The 15,461-nt window shown below is 41.0% G+C and overlaps 1 long non-coding RNA gene across 1 annotated transcript; it reads right to left on the reverse strand.

Moving 5' to 3' along the window:
• Positions 1 to 14,447: 14,447 nt before the first annotated feature.
• LOC148594739 (uncharacterized) lies at positions 14,448 to 15,030 on the reverse strand. Its single transcript, XR_015913349.1, has 2 exons — positions 14,906 to 15,030; positions 14,448 to 14,826 (listed from the first exon to the last, which is right to left on the reverse strand). It is a non-coding gene; the product is annotated as an uncharacterized LOC148594739 (long non-coding RNA).
• Positions 15,031 to 15,461: the final 431 nt, after the last annotated feature.

The raw sequence follows: 15,461 nt of genomic DNA on the forward strand, positions 1-15,461 counted from the left end.
CCAGTTTGGTTGTATGCAGCGCATTTGATCTCCCAGCCCAGTAGGAAATGCAGGAAATTTTCCCACCACATCATGTGTGTCCCCATTGCAAGAGACTCAAGCTTGAAAGCACTTTTCCGTACGTAAGGCATCTCACACCGCAAACCCCACTTAGGCAGCAAAGCAAGCAGGGAATCCTGCACACCTTTGGTTAAAAAATAAATAAAAAATAAAGACACCAGGTGCACCCTGTGGCAATACCACCGATCAGAAACGTTGGTTTCCTCGAGCGCTGCAAGAAGTTTTTGGTCGGAAAAGCAACACGGGGGAGGAAGGGAGAGGGGGAAAGGAAAGAGGGGGCGCGGGGCGCGCCCCGTGCGCTGCGGCGGGCTGAGCCCCGGGCCGCCGCGCACCAGCCGCCGCCTCGCCCCGCGGCGCCGCCGCCGCCCCGAGCGCCCCGCGCCGCCGCTGCCCCCGCCGCCCCGCGCCCGCCTCACCTGGAGCGGGGCTAGCGGCGCCGCGCGGCCGCCTCCGCCATGGCCCCCCGGCGGCGGGCACGGCGGCGGCTGCGGCGGCGGGGCGGCCCTTCCCAGGCGCAGGATGCTCCGCCACTGGCGGCGGGGCGGGCCGCGGCGGCCGCAGCCTTAAAGGGGCCGAGCCGCCGCCACCTGCTCCGCTCCCGCCTCTCCGCGCCGGGCCGCGCGTGGCGCCACGCGAGGAGGGCGGCCCCGCGGCGCTGCCGCCTCCTCGGCCGAACCGCAGCGCGGCCCGCGCCGCAGCCGCTGCGGCAGCGCCACGAGCCGCACGTAGGAGCCGCTCTGCAGGCGGCGGCACCGAGCGGAACCCCGGCAGCAGGAGCGGGGCGAGGGGCAAAGCCACCGGCCTGGCGCCCTCCCCTAGGCCATTTCCTACGAGCACGGCAGCTGCCCGCGCGGAGCCGCCTCGTCCTGCCCCTGCGAGCTGCCGGCTGCGGTGGATGCACACTGCGCTAGGCAGCCTGGAAACACTGCGCCCTAAATGCTGCCTAACTCACATGGCTGGAAAAGGTGTTCCTGTTGGGAAGAAAAACTCTGGAGATACATACAACTATATGTACACACACACACACATATATATAGCATTTCACCTTCCAGCAAAGTCTTAGACACTAGGCCTTTCACATACATCACCATCCCCGTTGCCTAGGCTATTTCAGTGGAAAGATGCTGATATTATCATTTGTGTCCCAGAAACACTCTTCAAACACTGCACAACATATCGCAGGTAATACACCATCCATACAAAGAACTATTGCTGATATTTGTTATTATGTAAATGAAATGCTGTCAAACTTTTTCATTTTACACTTTCAAACTGCTATATGTAATATAAATATCAAATAGAAACAAAATCATGTTAACAAAATTAGGTATCATGATTAATGGATTTTTTTTTCTCCCCTGAATATAATCCTTTACTGTTTCAAGTTCCATTACTTGTTAAGGATTCCCGATACTTCAGATGAGTAATTTATACATATCTACATATCTATCTATCTATCTCTATATTTTTCCCCTTAAAAAACCTAACATTAAGGGTATTCATATAATTCGGTCCCTAGATTGAACCGTGCCTCCCTGGCAGCTGTCCCCAGAGCAGGGCCTGGCCCGAAAGCGGTGCCCGCTTTACCTGGGTAGGCTGCTCCGCACAGCGCGCGGCTGCTGCTCCCCGAGCCACGGAGCCATCCGCGCTGCAGGGACGGCACCTGCGGGAGGCGGGCAGGGCAGCGCGGGCCGCCAGCAGCCGGAGCCCGTGCAAGCCGTTCCAACTCGATCCACTGCTGAATGGCATCAACTGCCTGCTGAGTATGTGTGTAACGAGGGAACCACCAATGTCTGGTTTCCATACGACTTGTGTCTTACAGCTGATTGGCTTTTTAACCAGATTTTATTAGCAAAATTCCATAAAACATGGTCAGCTAAGTAAGAGTTTACCATTACTTAAAGGAAGAGATCCCATTTCTCTTGCCAATTTTCTTCTATTCCAGAAACAGAGAGATGCACACGTAAAGACAGTGAGATCACATAAACATAACTTCTTACTGAAACTAGGATAAAAACCTCATCTTTAGTTTGATGTCATATTTTATTCTTCATACAATGGAAAACTTGAACATATTTCCTACTATGGCTACTGATTTTGGTGAAACAACTGCTAAAGCTGGGAGTTTTATCTAAGAAGTACACAGTGGGGTCATGCAATAACATAAACTAGACAGGGTCAATGACAACCTTTTCTGCAATGCTTCCTTCCAAACAGCAGTCCTCACTTTTTGATTAGTCCAGTATCACTGAGCGTTTTTCAAACTATTTTAAACATGCTGCTTGCCTTCCCAAATCAAAACAACTGTGACAACTACTTCCATCTAGACAAGGAGCAGCCCTCGGAGATCACAGATGGTTCAAAAGGATAGCGAGGGCTGGCACGGTCACTCTCAGACCTGTGGGAATACCGGGAGAGGCAGGTTCAGGCAGATTTTTCCTACTCACACGTTAAGAATTAAGAGCTCTGACCAACAAGCTCCAGCACATTTAGCTGCAATGTTTTAAGATGTTATTTTTCCCAATTGCCTGAGGTCATATTCGTTCTAGTAGAGTGCAACAATCAAAGTAGGTAGGTTTGTAATGTGCCAGCTTGTGACATAGAGTTTCTACATTAAATTGGGGCAATGTCTTACACTGAACAAACTGCTCTGCCAGAGACCATCTACCAGGATTCTCAGCCTCGGAATAACGCATCCTAGCCTTGTGCAGTTGCAGGGCTAGCAAGCATCGAGGTCAAGACAAACCAGACCTTTCCCAAGCGTCCACAGCAGGCCAGTGCAGCATTCCACTTCCAAGTGCTTCCTTTGGCCCAGGACGCTGCGTGGGTGGAACTAGTCTGACCTGCCTCGCTGCTCTCACCCTAACACGTGGTTAGCATGTTGCGGAGCACGCAGCAGATCATGACCAGAGGCAAAGGTGCCTTTCAACAACCCAGGAACGGGGCTGAGCAGTGCTGACTGCAGAGCTCAGAGATGATGATACATCGAGGCTGCTTTGATGGCAACTGCTCTTCATTGGAGCACATGGCAGGATAAAGAAGACAAGAGAGTTCGCAGATAAATAACTGGCGTAGGGACAGGATTGGGATATGGCTATCACCCATCCAGACTGTCTTAGGCTTGTCCTCTTTTTCAGACAGGATCTCCCAGGATCTTCTCTGGGAGGACTCTGAGAGTGTCCATATTTGTCTGGGATTGTTGGCACCCAGGAGGATGTTACTGCACATGTGTGCCAGTCTCAACTTGGACATTCTCGGTCCAGAAATCCTGAAGAGAGCCACAGAGCAAACACACTATGCCTACGCTGCCTGCATAAAGCAATTCCAGCATCACCAGGAAGTACCACACTTGCTGTGCAAAACACTCTTACAGAGTGTTGCATCAACTTACTATACAGTTACTCTCTGCATTTACAGTCAGTCCAAGTGCTAAAACTATTAGGCTTACTGCGCTTGCATTATGCAACCTGAGCACCTATTTCTGAACCATAATAGCCAAAGGGTGGCATAAACAACCTTCAGGGCAGTGGCACAGCCCATTGGTTGCTGTAGTTCACAGCACAGTTCACCTGAGCCTCACTCCCAGGCCGCAGCTGCTGCAAAGCAAAGTTTCTACTGAAAAATGGTAACTGCCAAGGAACTCCCTAGTCCCAAACGCAGCTTCTGAGCCAAGCTCTGCAGAGAAGGGAAGCAAGAGCAGTGGGGTTGCTATGGTCAGGTGTACAGCAGGGATGTGGGAAAAAAGGTGCAAAGAATAAGAGTTATTATCCATGTTTATGGAGGGGTAGATATGCATGACATGGAGGTATCACAGTAGCATTTGCAGATAAGAGCATAATTCTGTTGGCTTCAGACAAATTACCTCTATTTCGCACTACTATAAGAAATAACAATAAATAAATAAATAAATAAATAAATAAAAGGGGGAGAGCACTGCCATTCATCTGTGCTTTAATTACAAGGAAGCTGCTTCTTGTATTTTGAGCTCTGTAGCTATTAGGCCCAGGACTTTTGTGAGTGACAGATTTGACTATAAAAGGAATGAGTCTGCTAAACTGGGGCGTTAAAGAGGAGATAGTCCAACATTTCTAAGCCAAAATCTGTAGTAATCCATACTCACCTGAGTTGTACATACTTGATCCACAGCCTTCTCCCTAGCTAATTGACTTTCAGTGTGGTACTTCAGGTACAGAAGATCAAATTTGCTGTCAAGATTGCTTGTAACTCCCACTAAAATCTGTGAGAGAAATGTGACCATGAATAAAAAACTGTGTGGCATCCTCGCAGCACTCATTTTCTATGTAAGCCTGTTATTTTGAAACCAAAGTCTCTCTGAGTTGAACCACCCTCTCTCAAGAACGAAGCCTTTATCAAGGCTATTGTACTGGGAAGCAAGGCAGATGTAAGAAAACAAAATTCTTTTTGGAGCCTTTGAAAATTATTTCAGTTCCTGGTTTGAATTTAAATAGAACTAACTATTTTTTCTGTCCACAATTACCAATTATAGTAGAAATAGAATTTTAAGAAATATTCAAAGCACAGCCTGAAATAAATTATATAACATCATGTTGTGACAGCTGTGGATTGAACTCAGTGACCTAAAAAGTGCTTAAATTTGTTTCCATCTTAGGAAGTTCCTAGGTTTACCCATCAGCAGAAGCAGTTAATTCCCATAAAATCAATTATACATGTAGCAGAAACATTATGGAAGTAAAAGAGCACATAAAGAAGAGCAAGCACAATTCTGCTTTCACAATATTGTGAATCACGAGCAACTCCACCAAAGCCAACAGGGTTATGCTGGTGTGAGTGAGAAAAGAACCAGCTCCATTCTCCAAAAATTGCTAAGGCCACCCATGAAAGCCAGTGAACTGCAGCAGCTAATATGAGAACATTTAATTCAAACAACACAAGACAGAAGAGCCAAAAAGGCTAAAAAAAAATGTATCAGGGAAATGGTGAAGGGAAGAGGAAAACAACCAACCAAACAAAAGATTACAGTTAAAAAATAAAACATCCTCTCCCCTGCAAATTCTCTTAGGAAAAAAAATGATTATAGTAGATATGTTTTGTGTGTTGATGGATACTGCATTAGACCTACTCAGATTGGTACAGAACGTGAATCTTAATTTTTCAGCATAGAACACTATATCATATCCTGTCACATTTTTATGCAGCATTGTACTAAACAATACCTTCATTTTCCCTTATTCTAGTTTATTTCTTCCAAACACCTGCCCTTTTCTATTCTAGATCAGTTAGTTTAGCTTCCCTGGCTCCTATCACCTCCCCATTTGGAACAGCATTTCTGACAGTGGTACCTATTCCCAATAACTGAACAAAGGTTTGTTTCTGGAAAGCTGTTCGGGCACTAACCTTTTCCTCTTCTTCAGTTTTCTTTCAGTTTTTCTGGCTTCTCCATTTATCTCTCATCACACACTGTCTCTTTCATTTAGTTACACCTCACCTGCGGCATTAGCGGTGCTATTGGCACTGTCCTGATTATAGCCAGGCAGAAACTATTGTGGACCTGTAAAACAGCACACCGAGTTTATCCTGCTGCATTACAAACACCGCGCTACGCTCACACACCACGTCAGCACTATCACAAAACATCAAACATCAAACTGTATTGAGAGATGTGCTGAATACGAACCACAGAATTATCAAAAATGCCATCTCTTCCCCTTCTCCCAGGTTATTCCATCTCATCTTAGCCTTTTTTTTCTGCCTTATCATCTGTTGCTTAGGACTTTGTTGCATTATTTTCTTCCTCCTCACAGTCATCCTCTCCTGGCTTCCTTCATTGCCCATCTCACATTCGTCCATGCATTTTCTCCCTTCAGATGTGCTCTTAACAATCACTACAATGGAGGCAGCAATGCAGCTTTCTAGAATGTGGCATTTGCTCTTCAGTGAACAACACTGTACCTGGGTGCATCTTTGGGATCAACAAACTGAAGGTCTAGAAACACTCCCTTCCCAAAGGCTTAAGCCAGAGAGCTCAGTTTCCAAATCTGCAAGATGAAGCACACCAAAAACAGCAGGAGAAAGCTTGAAATAATACAAGCTTCTTTTCTTGCCACGCACATTCTCCCTGCCAAGGCTCTTAGCAACCAGGACCCTATAGAATGGGGGACTGACTGGAATCCGATGATGTCAGAATGGCAGAAATGGAGAGAAGATGCATTTTGTAATGGCACACAACTGAAAAGCAGGAAATTGGTGCCAAACTGCGCAGTATTAAAAGCAAACAAATTATTTCCCAACTATTCAACATGCAAAGGGCACAGAGCAATGCCTTTTCTTAATATTTGAACCGCTAATTGAAAAAGCATAATATAAGCAAAGAACAAAAGAGTGCTTGTTGATAACAGGTATTGTGTTTTACACGACAGCATCACAGTTTCAAAAGCAGCACATCAGGTCAGCAGAGAGAACACACACTTGGGATAGCATCACTCATCTGTATGCTAAACATAGCTTCTAAGCCTCGCTTAGATCCGTCTAAACTTTGGCACATGCCTTAGCAGCTGCATGGGACTTAACTATGCCTCTTTCAGAATGCACCACAGTGCAGAACGAATGGCTGATTAACACTGTCTCATGCCCCATACATTATCGGCAAAATGTTAAGTAGTTTCTTCAGAGGATACTTTTCTCTGAGTATTCTTGTCAATTTTTAAGATTTACAAACAATTGTCTATTATTTTTGTGATGTTTGCTTCTTCTGTTGCTGTGCAAAAGTACTGAAGAAAAGACAGATAATCATTTAGCAGTACAGGGAGAACAATGAAACTGAGCGCACACTCACTCTCAGCAAATCTAAATGCTGTTCAAATCCATTAAAAATGAAGAAGAAAACTAGAAACTGTTCTCCACATATTTCTCTACTACAGTAATCGGTAATATTTGTATTAACTATACATATTTTTTTTTCAGAGAACAACAAGATTTTTAAATTGGTATCTCTTTTGAACACTAGATTCCTTTAATCTCATGTTTTGGGCTGGATATCAAAGCAGTATAATGCATTCTTCACAAGGAAGTCTGGGGTCCCAGAACATTCTATGCACCTTTATTTTCATACTAATAATTTCTTAGACCAAAGACCCTGTTTTTACAGGGTCTACAGCTACTTGTTATCATTGTAGTTTGCTTTAAAATTTTGTATTGAACCTCTCCTAGCTTCTTAGAGATTAAATATTGCTTCTACTTACATTAGCACGTTTAGTAATTTTTCCCATCTTCAAAGCCTTGATCTGCACATTATTTCACATATGTCTCTATGCAGTTTTACCCATATGAAGGCAATTATACCCTGTGCTGTAACTGGCATGCTAAGACCTTGAACAGCAGTCCTGATAAGAAAGACATAAAAGGAAAAGAAAGGATTTTAAAATCATCAGTGCTAAAACGCAGACCTAAATGTTGCCTATCAGACATGTGAGATATTTTTTAGGTTTCCATTTCCAGTGGTCAACAGTGTATATATTTTTGCTAATGTGCAACACTTCCTCTATTCACTTGCTGAAAACTTTGTAAATATTAGAGAAGACATAAATATAAAACCAAAAGATAATTTAAAAGAAAATAAGAAAATCATAAAAATAATCCTAACTGTACATCTAATATATAGGAGAAAAATGTTAAGGTGGAAGAGTTTCAGCAATAAAAAAGAATCAGATTAGGTAAACTGGTAAAGTAGGTTTAATTGGTTTGAATTAACTCCTTGTCAAAGACAACCAACATACTGTGAAATAGCTCACAATGTAATTCTCCTGCTACTTAATATGCACTAAAACACAACATCCTGGTTTCCTTACAGTGATGCACACTTAGTCTTATTTTCTTGTATATGCATGTCTTGCTGTAACATTTCTACAGGGAATGCTTAGAGGACCTCCTGTCAGCACACGTTCATGGGGTTTTCTGGATTATGGATATTGCTTACCTAGAATTTCTCTCAAGAGGCCTTCATTTATTTATTTCCTCCCTCTAAATGGAGATTGTACCTCAGAGTACAGGTACAATTCCATAGGATTTTCAGATTCAAGATATGCTGGGCAGGAGTCCCTGCACACAGGCAGAACTAGGCACGACCCAAGCATCCTTGCCCAGCTACCCACATGCTGTGTTCTGCAGGGCACAGACAGCCTGGACTCCAAGGGCCAGAATGGACAGGTCAGACTCACTATCAAGCAGCAATTCCAGGATGGTCAGAATTCAGCGAATTTGACACTTGGGCATATGTGCCACCTAAGTAGTGAACAAACTCCTGTCTGTCAGGAGACTCGGTAGAAATACAGGAGACCACATGATGGAGCAGGTAACATTCTGCACCTCATTCTAATTAATTACTCTTTCTTTCAAAAAATATACCTTTCAATAAATTTCCCTAAAACAGAGGCTGCCTTTCATCTTAAATTTGGATAAAGCCTCATCCAAAGAATTCTCGCATGTTGGAACAGTAGTAATAATCTGAAAAAGAACAAAGGACTTAATCACCTCATCAACCACAGTGGGGGTTACAGGGTGACAGCTTCTCGTGATCTGATTTGTAGCTACCAAAATGCAGAATGAAGAGAGAAGGTAAAAGTTCTGTCTGAAAACTCTTCAGATTCCTTTTGAGCAGATTGTTTTTCTTTCTGAGGACAGTGAGAATTGTAGTTCACCTTACAGTTTCTCAATGAGATGTAAAAAATGAGACTTACCTAGTTTCTTGGTTTGACTGTTTCCTGTTTAAGAAGTGTTCATGTTTACAACTGTAATAGTTCTCAACAAAGTTATAAGCAAAGAGACAGCACAGATTGTCCTTAAAGTACTCTAAAAGAATATGAAATTTTGTACAAGAACTCCATTTGTAAATGATTCCTATTATTTGTCTTTGGTCAAGCATTAGTAAATCGGAAGCTAAGATGAAATCTCATAAGTGTTTCCACATGTGAAATATTTTATTCCTTTCAAAATAACACTAGTCAGCAAAGTAATTAATACTGTAACTTAACTCTAAGCATTTCTTATTATCACTCTTGATTTCAAAATAGGAGTCATGCAACGGTCTTAACAGCTTAACAATGTATTGAATTCACAATATCTGATGCAACCGGTATGATTTCCTAGCTCACATTTCATTTGTAATGCAGGAAGGGACATTCCTCGCTTGTACTGTGAAGCATACAGTGTTACACATCAGCTGTGGTTCCAAAAAAAAAACGTAAATGAGGGGTATCTATTTTTAAATCACATGGGATCACATAATTGAAGACTCTTAAAGAAATGCAGAAGTACAGAAGGGCAAGTTCTTTTGGCTTTATCTGGACTCTTAACTGCAAGAGCTTTTAGTCATCTAGGTTTGTTGTGTCAGCATCTTACAGATTTCTAACATTACAGATAAAAGCAAGAGAAGGATTTTCAAATTTCAAAATTTCAGTTATTTTCTCTTGAAAGACTTGCACACAACCATATACAGACTAAAATACTGAATTAACTCGGCCAGCCCTTGCAAACTCCTCAAGCAACTCAATTTATTTCCATTGAGAGTCAATGGAGTCATCACATCCAATTGACTTCAACAGGACTTGGAAAAATCCCTGGATCTACAGCCATATCTGGCAAGGGCAGTCAACAAAAGTCAATAAATCAAACATTTTAAAATGCATCTGCATAGAGAAAAGGAAAGACACAAGAAAATGGGAAGAAGGGAGAAAATTAAAGATGGTGTGGAGCAAAACTAGAGCACATCACCTCTTTCCTTTTAATATTATCAGCTCTTTCAAATTCCAATAGTTCATTAACTCAGTGTTGGACCTTCATAAGTCTAACCAGCTCTGAAAGCTCTTCTCTCTTTTGACTCAGGACTTTGACATAGTCTTTTCTGCAGTAAGAGGTATCAGTTCTAAAGTATTTGTATCTTCATCAGGAGAAGATGGAAAGCACTCAGGGTGAGCACAGAAGGGTAAACACCCCTCTTCTCAAGCCTAAAAGATGGAAGGTCTGAAAAACAAAATCTAGAAAAAGACCTATGATGTATGGCTGACCCAAGCTGATAAAGGGATCGAGCTGTCTCTCTGCACGAGCTGCATCTGCAGCGGCCAGTCTTCTCTGGCAGTAGCAGTCTAGGGAAGGCCATCTAAATAAATGTGCATTTTCCCTGCTTTATAGATGCATGGAATGCTCAGGAAATCCCCAGCCTTGAAGAGATCTTTCAGAAGCAGCAAATCTGTAGGGAGCCCTATACCCCAAGTAACCTGAAAATTTAATTTTACATTACAAATTTGAAGACCCATTTTCAGGATGATGAAGCCTGACTCCAAATCTATTTTTAGGCTTTTAAGAAAGGCCCTATTTATACGGGCTAAGTGATCAGTAGACCCCAGTGAGTTCCAGAATGTTTCGTATGCTTAAGATGGAAAACAATAGACTCTTTCTCCTGGTTTTTGGCTATACAGAAGAACATCAGTTTATATTATATTTAGGGAACAGTCCCAGTAACATGTTACCTGGTAATTAGTACAAGTCGCCATCTGTAATTTTGGTGTTGTCTGCTACAGATACTCTTGTTTCATAAAACTACACTCAAAACTTCTCCAAACTATCACCAAATGTGTGTCATCAACACATCATGTGCCACATGTCTGCCATGCTCTCAGATGTACTATGTTAAAGAAAGACCTGATAGTTATTTGCTTCACATCTTTTAGACGCATACTTTTTCACTAGAAATTGCTATGTTGGTTCTAAGTTGGTATGTGGCATTTAGACTTAGATGAATATCTAAAAACAAATCTCCTCCCTTCTCCTCCATTTCCAAAGACAGACACAGAGAACTGATCATGACCAGACAGCAGGAAATCCTTAAATGGTAGTAGGAAAGAATATTTTATTTGTTGGCGTAGACTAACAACCTCTTTGTTGTCTCCCATTTATGAGTTAGACAGCAAAGCACGCCACTGGGAACTACAACAGAAAAAACTACAAATGTGAAAAGGAGAAAGTTCAGTTTTAATAGATTAAAAAGAAAAAAAATAAACACAAAAACATTATTTGGGCCATTTGGTTCCAGAATTGGGTTATTTAGGCAAGCAACGTTTATGCATTTGCAAAAGCTGCATCATTATATCTAAAGAAATACCAGAGACAGCTTAAATGCATGAGAAATACCGTTATACCAGGAAGTACTGCACTACCTGTAATGGTAACATAAATATTACAGATGTTATTGATTACAGATACAAATTGTAATGATAGCATCTTCTGTACGTTTCTGATTCACAAGAAACAAAAACTGTACTCAGCACAAAGTAATTGAGAGTAATTGCGCTACAAGGGACAAATCTCTTCACAGACTGGCTCCAACATGTCGCAATTCTGTCACCAAGCGCGATCAGCCAGTAGCTTCAGCTGCTTTCTACAGCCTGTTCCCAGCTTATCTACAATGGCCTAGTCCACTGCTTTAATTAAAAATCCTTTTCCCTCTCAACTGCAGAATTTCACACTTAAGATATTATGATTATAGATTCTTCCAGATGCAACTTGCATTTCTAATATTAAAGAAAAATCATTAGAAACCCAGTCAGAACTTTCAGGCTTTCTCTGTTCAAAAATATAACATAACTTCCAGAAACACCAGAAGCACATAAGTAAGTTTTCTGATATATAGTATGTTGTTTTTCAAATCACTTCTCATATTTAATTACCCTGTCAAAACTAATAATATTTAAATACATTAAATACATGATCAAGGATGTGGTAAATTGTTTCACATTAAAATTTATCCTGCAACAAAACCTAAGAGGTTCCTGCCCAATTCCTCATCCAGCTCCTACCACTTTGCTAGTTTACCCCTCAGCCGAACTGATGCAACTGTTTGCGGTGTTGCACTCTATGCCAAACAAAACAAAATGACCTAATTCAACAAAACAACAGCACCAAGTTCAAAACGTATGGGGATGCAAGTGTCATGGGGTCAGTGGGAATTTCATAAACAAATCTTCTAATCTGAGATATTTTACTACAAAATTACACCATTGGAGTATTTACATGAAGACTTTGTCCAAGAAAGCTAGTTCACTGACCTAGCTTATAAACATTCCAGGTTGGCAAACCTTAACCAAATAGATCTGGAGTTTTAAAATAGTTAATCATCTAGGAAGCCATCAATAGCAAACAAGTATTCTGCCTTACTATTGTTTTAAAGTGCAACTTCTATATTAATCACTTTCATTCATATGTCTATTTTTAGAATACATAATTATAAGAAAAATCAAAAGTAATTATTCAAAATGCCAATTAGAAAAACATGAATTTTGGTTGTATGGAAAAACTGTCATGATGATTAAAATAAAAAAAAAAAGTCTGAAATGTCAGAGAGTGAATAACCACCTGATTGTCAAAGCTGTCTACAACGCATGCCTTATTCCTTGAAGGGAAAAATACTTTTGTTTATATTCTAATTGCAACCTTTACTGTTTGAGACAAAAGAAACTGAAATTAGACACAAAAAAAAATCAAAATTTCCTCAGTTCAATTAATACTCACCATTTTAATTTTCAAAGAAGAAATTTAATGCAGCAGATATCCTAGGAGCCTCTTCAGAGGATATTCACACATCCAAAGAACAGTAGGTTTTTCATCAGCAACACTGTCTTGCAAGTGGCAAATTAACTACACTGTTTTGCAAGAACCTGTTTTCTTCCTATCCAAGAATCTCAAGGTTTTCTTTTGAACAACAGTGATCAGGGATTTAAAAGACGACTGGTTTGCTCATTAAAGTTCAAAGCTAATTTACTGCATGAGTAGCAGAAATGCCAGAAACAGTCCTTTTAAATTACTGCACTTATGTCACTTTAAAGTCAAGTATCTTTTCAGGGCAAATACACTGCTTCCTCTCACGCATTATTAGAACAAACAGATTACATGCTCATTTTCAGTATTACTAATTTTACAACTAAATAAAAGATGACGTGGACATTGGAAGGCGTGCTGGCTTTTGATAAACATTATCAGGATAGACAAAAATCCACCACTGGGTATGCAATAAATCAAAATGAATGCAGAGCTACCTGCTTGCTTCATCCATTGCAGCTATGGCTTGGTTTGATATCTGATCTAGCAGACTGTGTGCATCAAGTATGCAGTGAGTTGCCATGATGAAGAAACAGATACACCTGGGTCCTACTGAGAAAAAATGTCATTAGAACTGTTCCTAAAGAAGGGATCTGCACATACTCTATTTCATTTCCAAGAAAAAAATACCTATATTTATATCTCTCACATATATATTATATCACAGATATATCTGTAAAACTTTGCTGCAGCTCCTGCTCAAGCAAAATTCCAAATGAGTAGGGCTGCCAGCACTTGCTCTGTGAGTTTATGAGACAAACTTACTGGTTAATTTCCTAGACTTCTTCAAAGTCCAAGTATTTGCTTTGAGTCCAAAGAACCGTGAAATCCTCAGGTTTCTAGTCCGAAAAGCAGGCATACCCCTGTATGCATCACTAAGTTTTACTCTTGTATTGAATCACCTGCCCTAGAGGAGGAAAAAAAAAATGAAACAAAACAAAACACTCTTCCAACACTACTGGGTTTAAATCACATTTTTAATGAATTTAATCACGTAGTCTTACAGAAGAATTCTATCTAAAAGGTGGGGGGTGTACATACAGATTACATAGTGTGAGAAAGGGAAAATAAGTTAATGTATTTTTTATTTACTCACAGCTGTTGAAATTCCAGGATTGTTTCTCTGAATAAAATAGTCAAAAACATTCCCTTAATACTTTTTGCGGTAGGAAAAAGAAGAAAGGGAAAAATATTAAAATGCTTCAGAAAAAAGATCCTAAAAGCAATCGTTATCCACACTCCTTCTCATAAACTAGGATGTATTTTAAATTAGGGACATCACTTTCACTCAAGAAATCTGTTGCCTCTTGTACCTTCATCACAGATAAAATTAGAATTTTAACAGCCTACACAACTTATGAGTTGGTTTACAACTTACTGAGCTAGGTTACAATAATGACATTAGATTATTATTAGGAAAAGGACTGTAGTGCTTTTTTCTTCTTTCTCGTTTAATTTAAAGACATACCTCTCTATTGTCCCTAGTCATTAGCTTTAGGTAACTCATTAGGCTTTGAATTCTGGATCATCATCATCAACGGAACTATTAAAGTCTGGTTGTTCCCAAATGTCAAAAATTATTAGGAGGGAGAGATTTTTTGTGTGTGGCTTTCTGCAAATAGGATACTCATTTGGGAAGGAGACCTTACTAAGTTAACACTGTTCTTAAAAGTCTTGACTTAAGAAAACTGTAAAATTACAGGTTGCATTGATATAAACGAGGACAAAATGTGATATGCAGAACTGTGAGGCAAGAACCTGAAATAATGACTTTATTTCAGATCCTAAGACAGCAAGTGATAGCTAAAAGCACATCTTGTATCAGTAAATTGTACTGTAATTTCTATAATCTATGCCTGGGGTGAGTTTTCATTAAAAATGAGAAACATTCAGCTGCCAAGGCTGACAGGGATGCAAGAAGGCCAGCCTGTTCAGAATGAACAGGAAGAAAACAGCCACAGACACCAGCTGACTGACACTGAATGTGAATGGGTTCCATCTATTGTGCTTGTGCACTTGAGGTGCAAATGCTCAGCCACGCATCTGGCACATCACCCCATAGGCAACAGGGTTAAACCACTCCTTGAAGCTCTGGAGTCACAGATCCCAGTTCCCAGTCCAGGAGGAAGGCCTGGCTCCCTGGCAGATAATTAAGCACAGTGATGAAGAAGCTTTGCTGAAATTTACTCTTTCCAAATCATAAAACATAACCTCTTACTCTTTTTAGCAAATGCGCATCTGAGATTAGTCCAGTGGCTGAATCATCACAATCTCCCCAACAAAGGCTGCATGCTGACAGAGATGAAAAACACGCTGATCTGCTGCTCCATGTTTCTTACTGAAATAAAATGCTGGAGCATTAGAAGAAAAAAACAGGAGAGGTAGCAGAATTTTAGCATACTTGATTTGACACGTTATTGGACAATAAATCTATGTATGCATACATACCTGGATAAAGACTACATCTGAGTATGCCTGCCAATTCCAGCAGGCAATGTGTGTGTCAGGGAAATCACAGGGCATTCCTTCCATGAGCACTTCTCAATTTACAAGCTAACCTAATGCAGCTAAGAGGCCTTCCCACAGCCCGTGGGGCACCACAGCCAGGCCCCGGTGCTGCTCGAAGACTCCAGGGCTGCAGCAGTGAAAGCAGGCGCCCATTTCTGCTGCTCCCAGCAACAGACCCAACGCTTACAAAGCGTTTATGGGAACACAAACCCGGCCGTTTTAAACCTAAGAAGCCTCTTATATTTTATTGGCCTGTACTGCTACAT

The sequence above is a fragment of the Tinamus guttatus genome, unplaced genomic scaffold, assembly GCF_059628265.1.
Source record: "Tinamus guttatus ecotype Peru unplaced genomic scaffold, ASM5962826v1 Tinamus_guttatus_pri_ptg000211l, whole genome shotgun sequence".
NCBI classification, from domain to species: Eukaryota; Metazoa; Chordata; class Aves; order Tinamiformes; family Tinamidae; genus Tinamus; species Tinamus guttatus.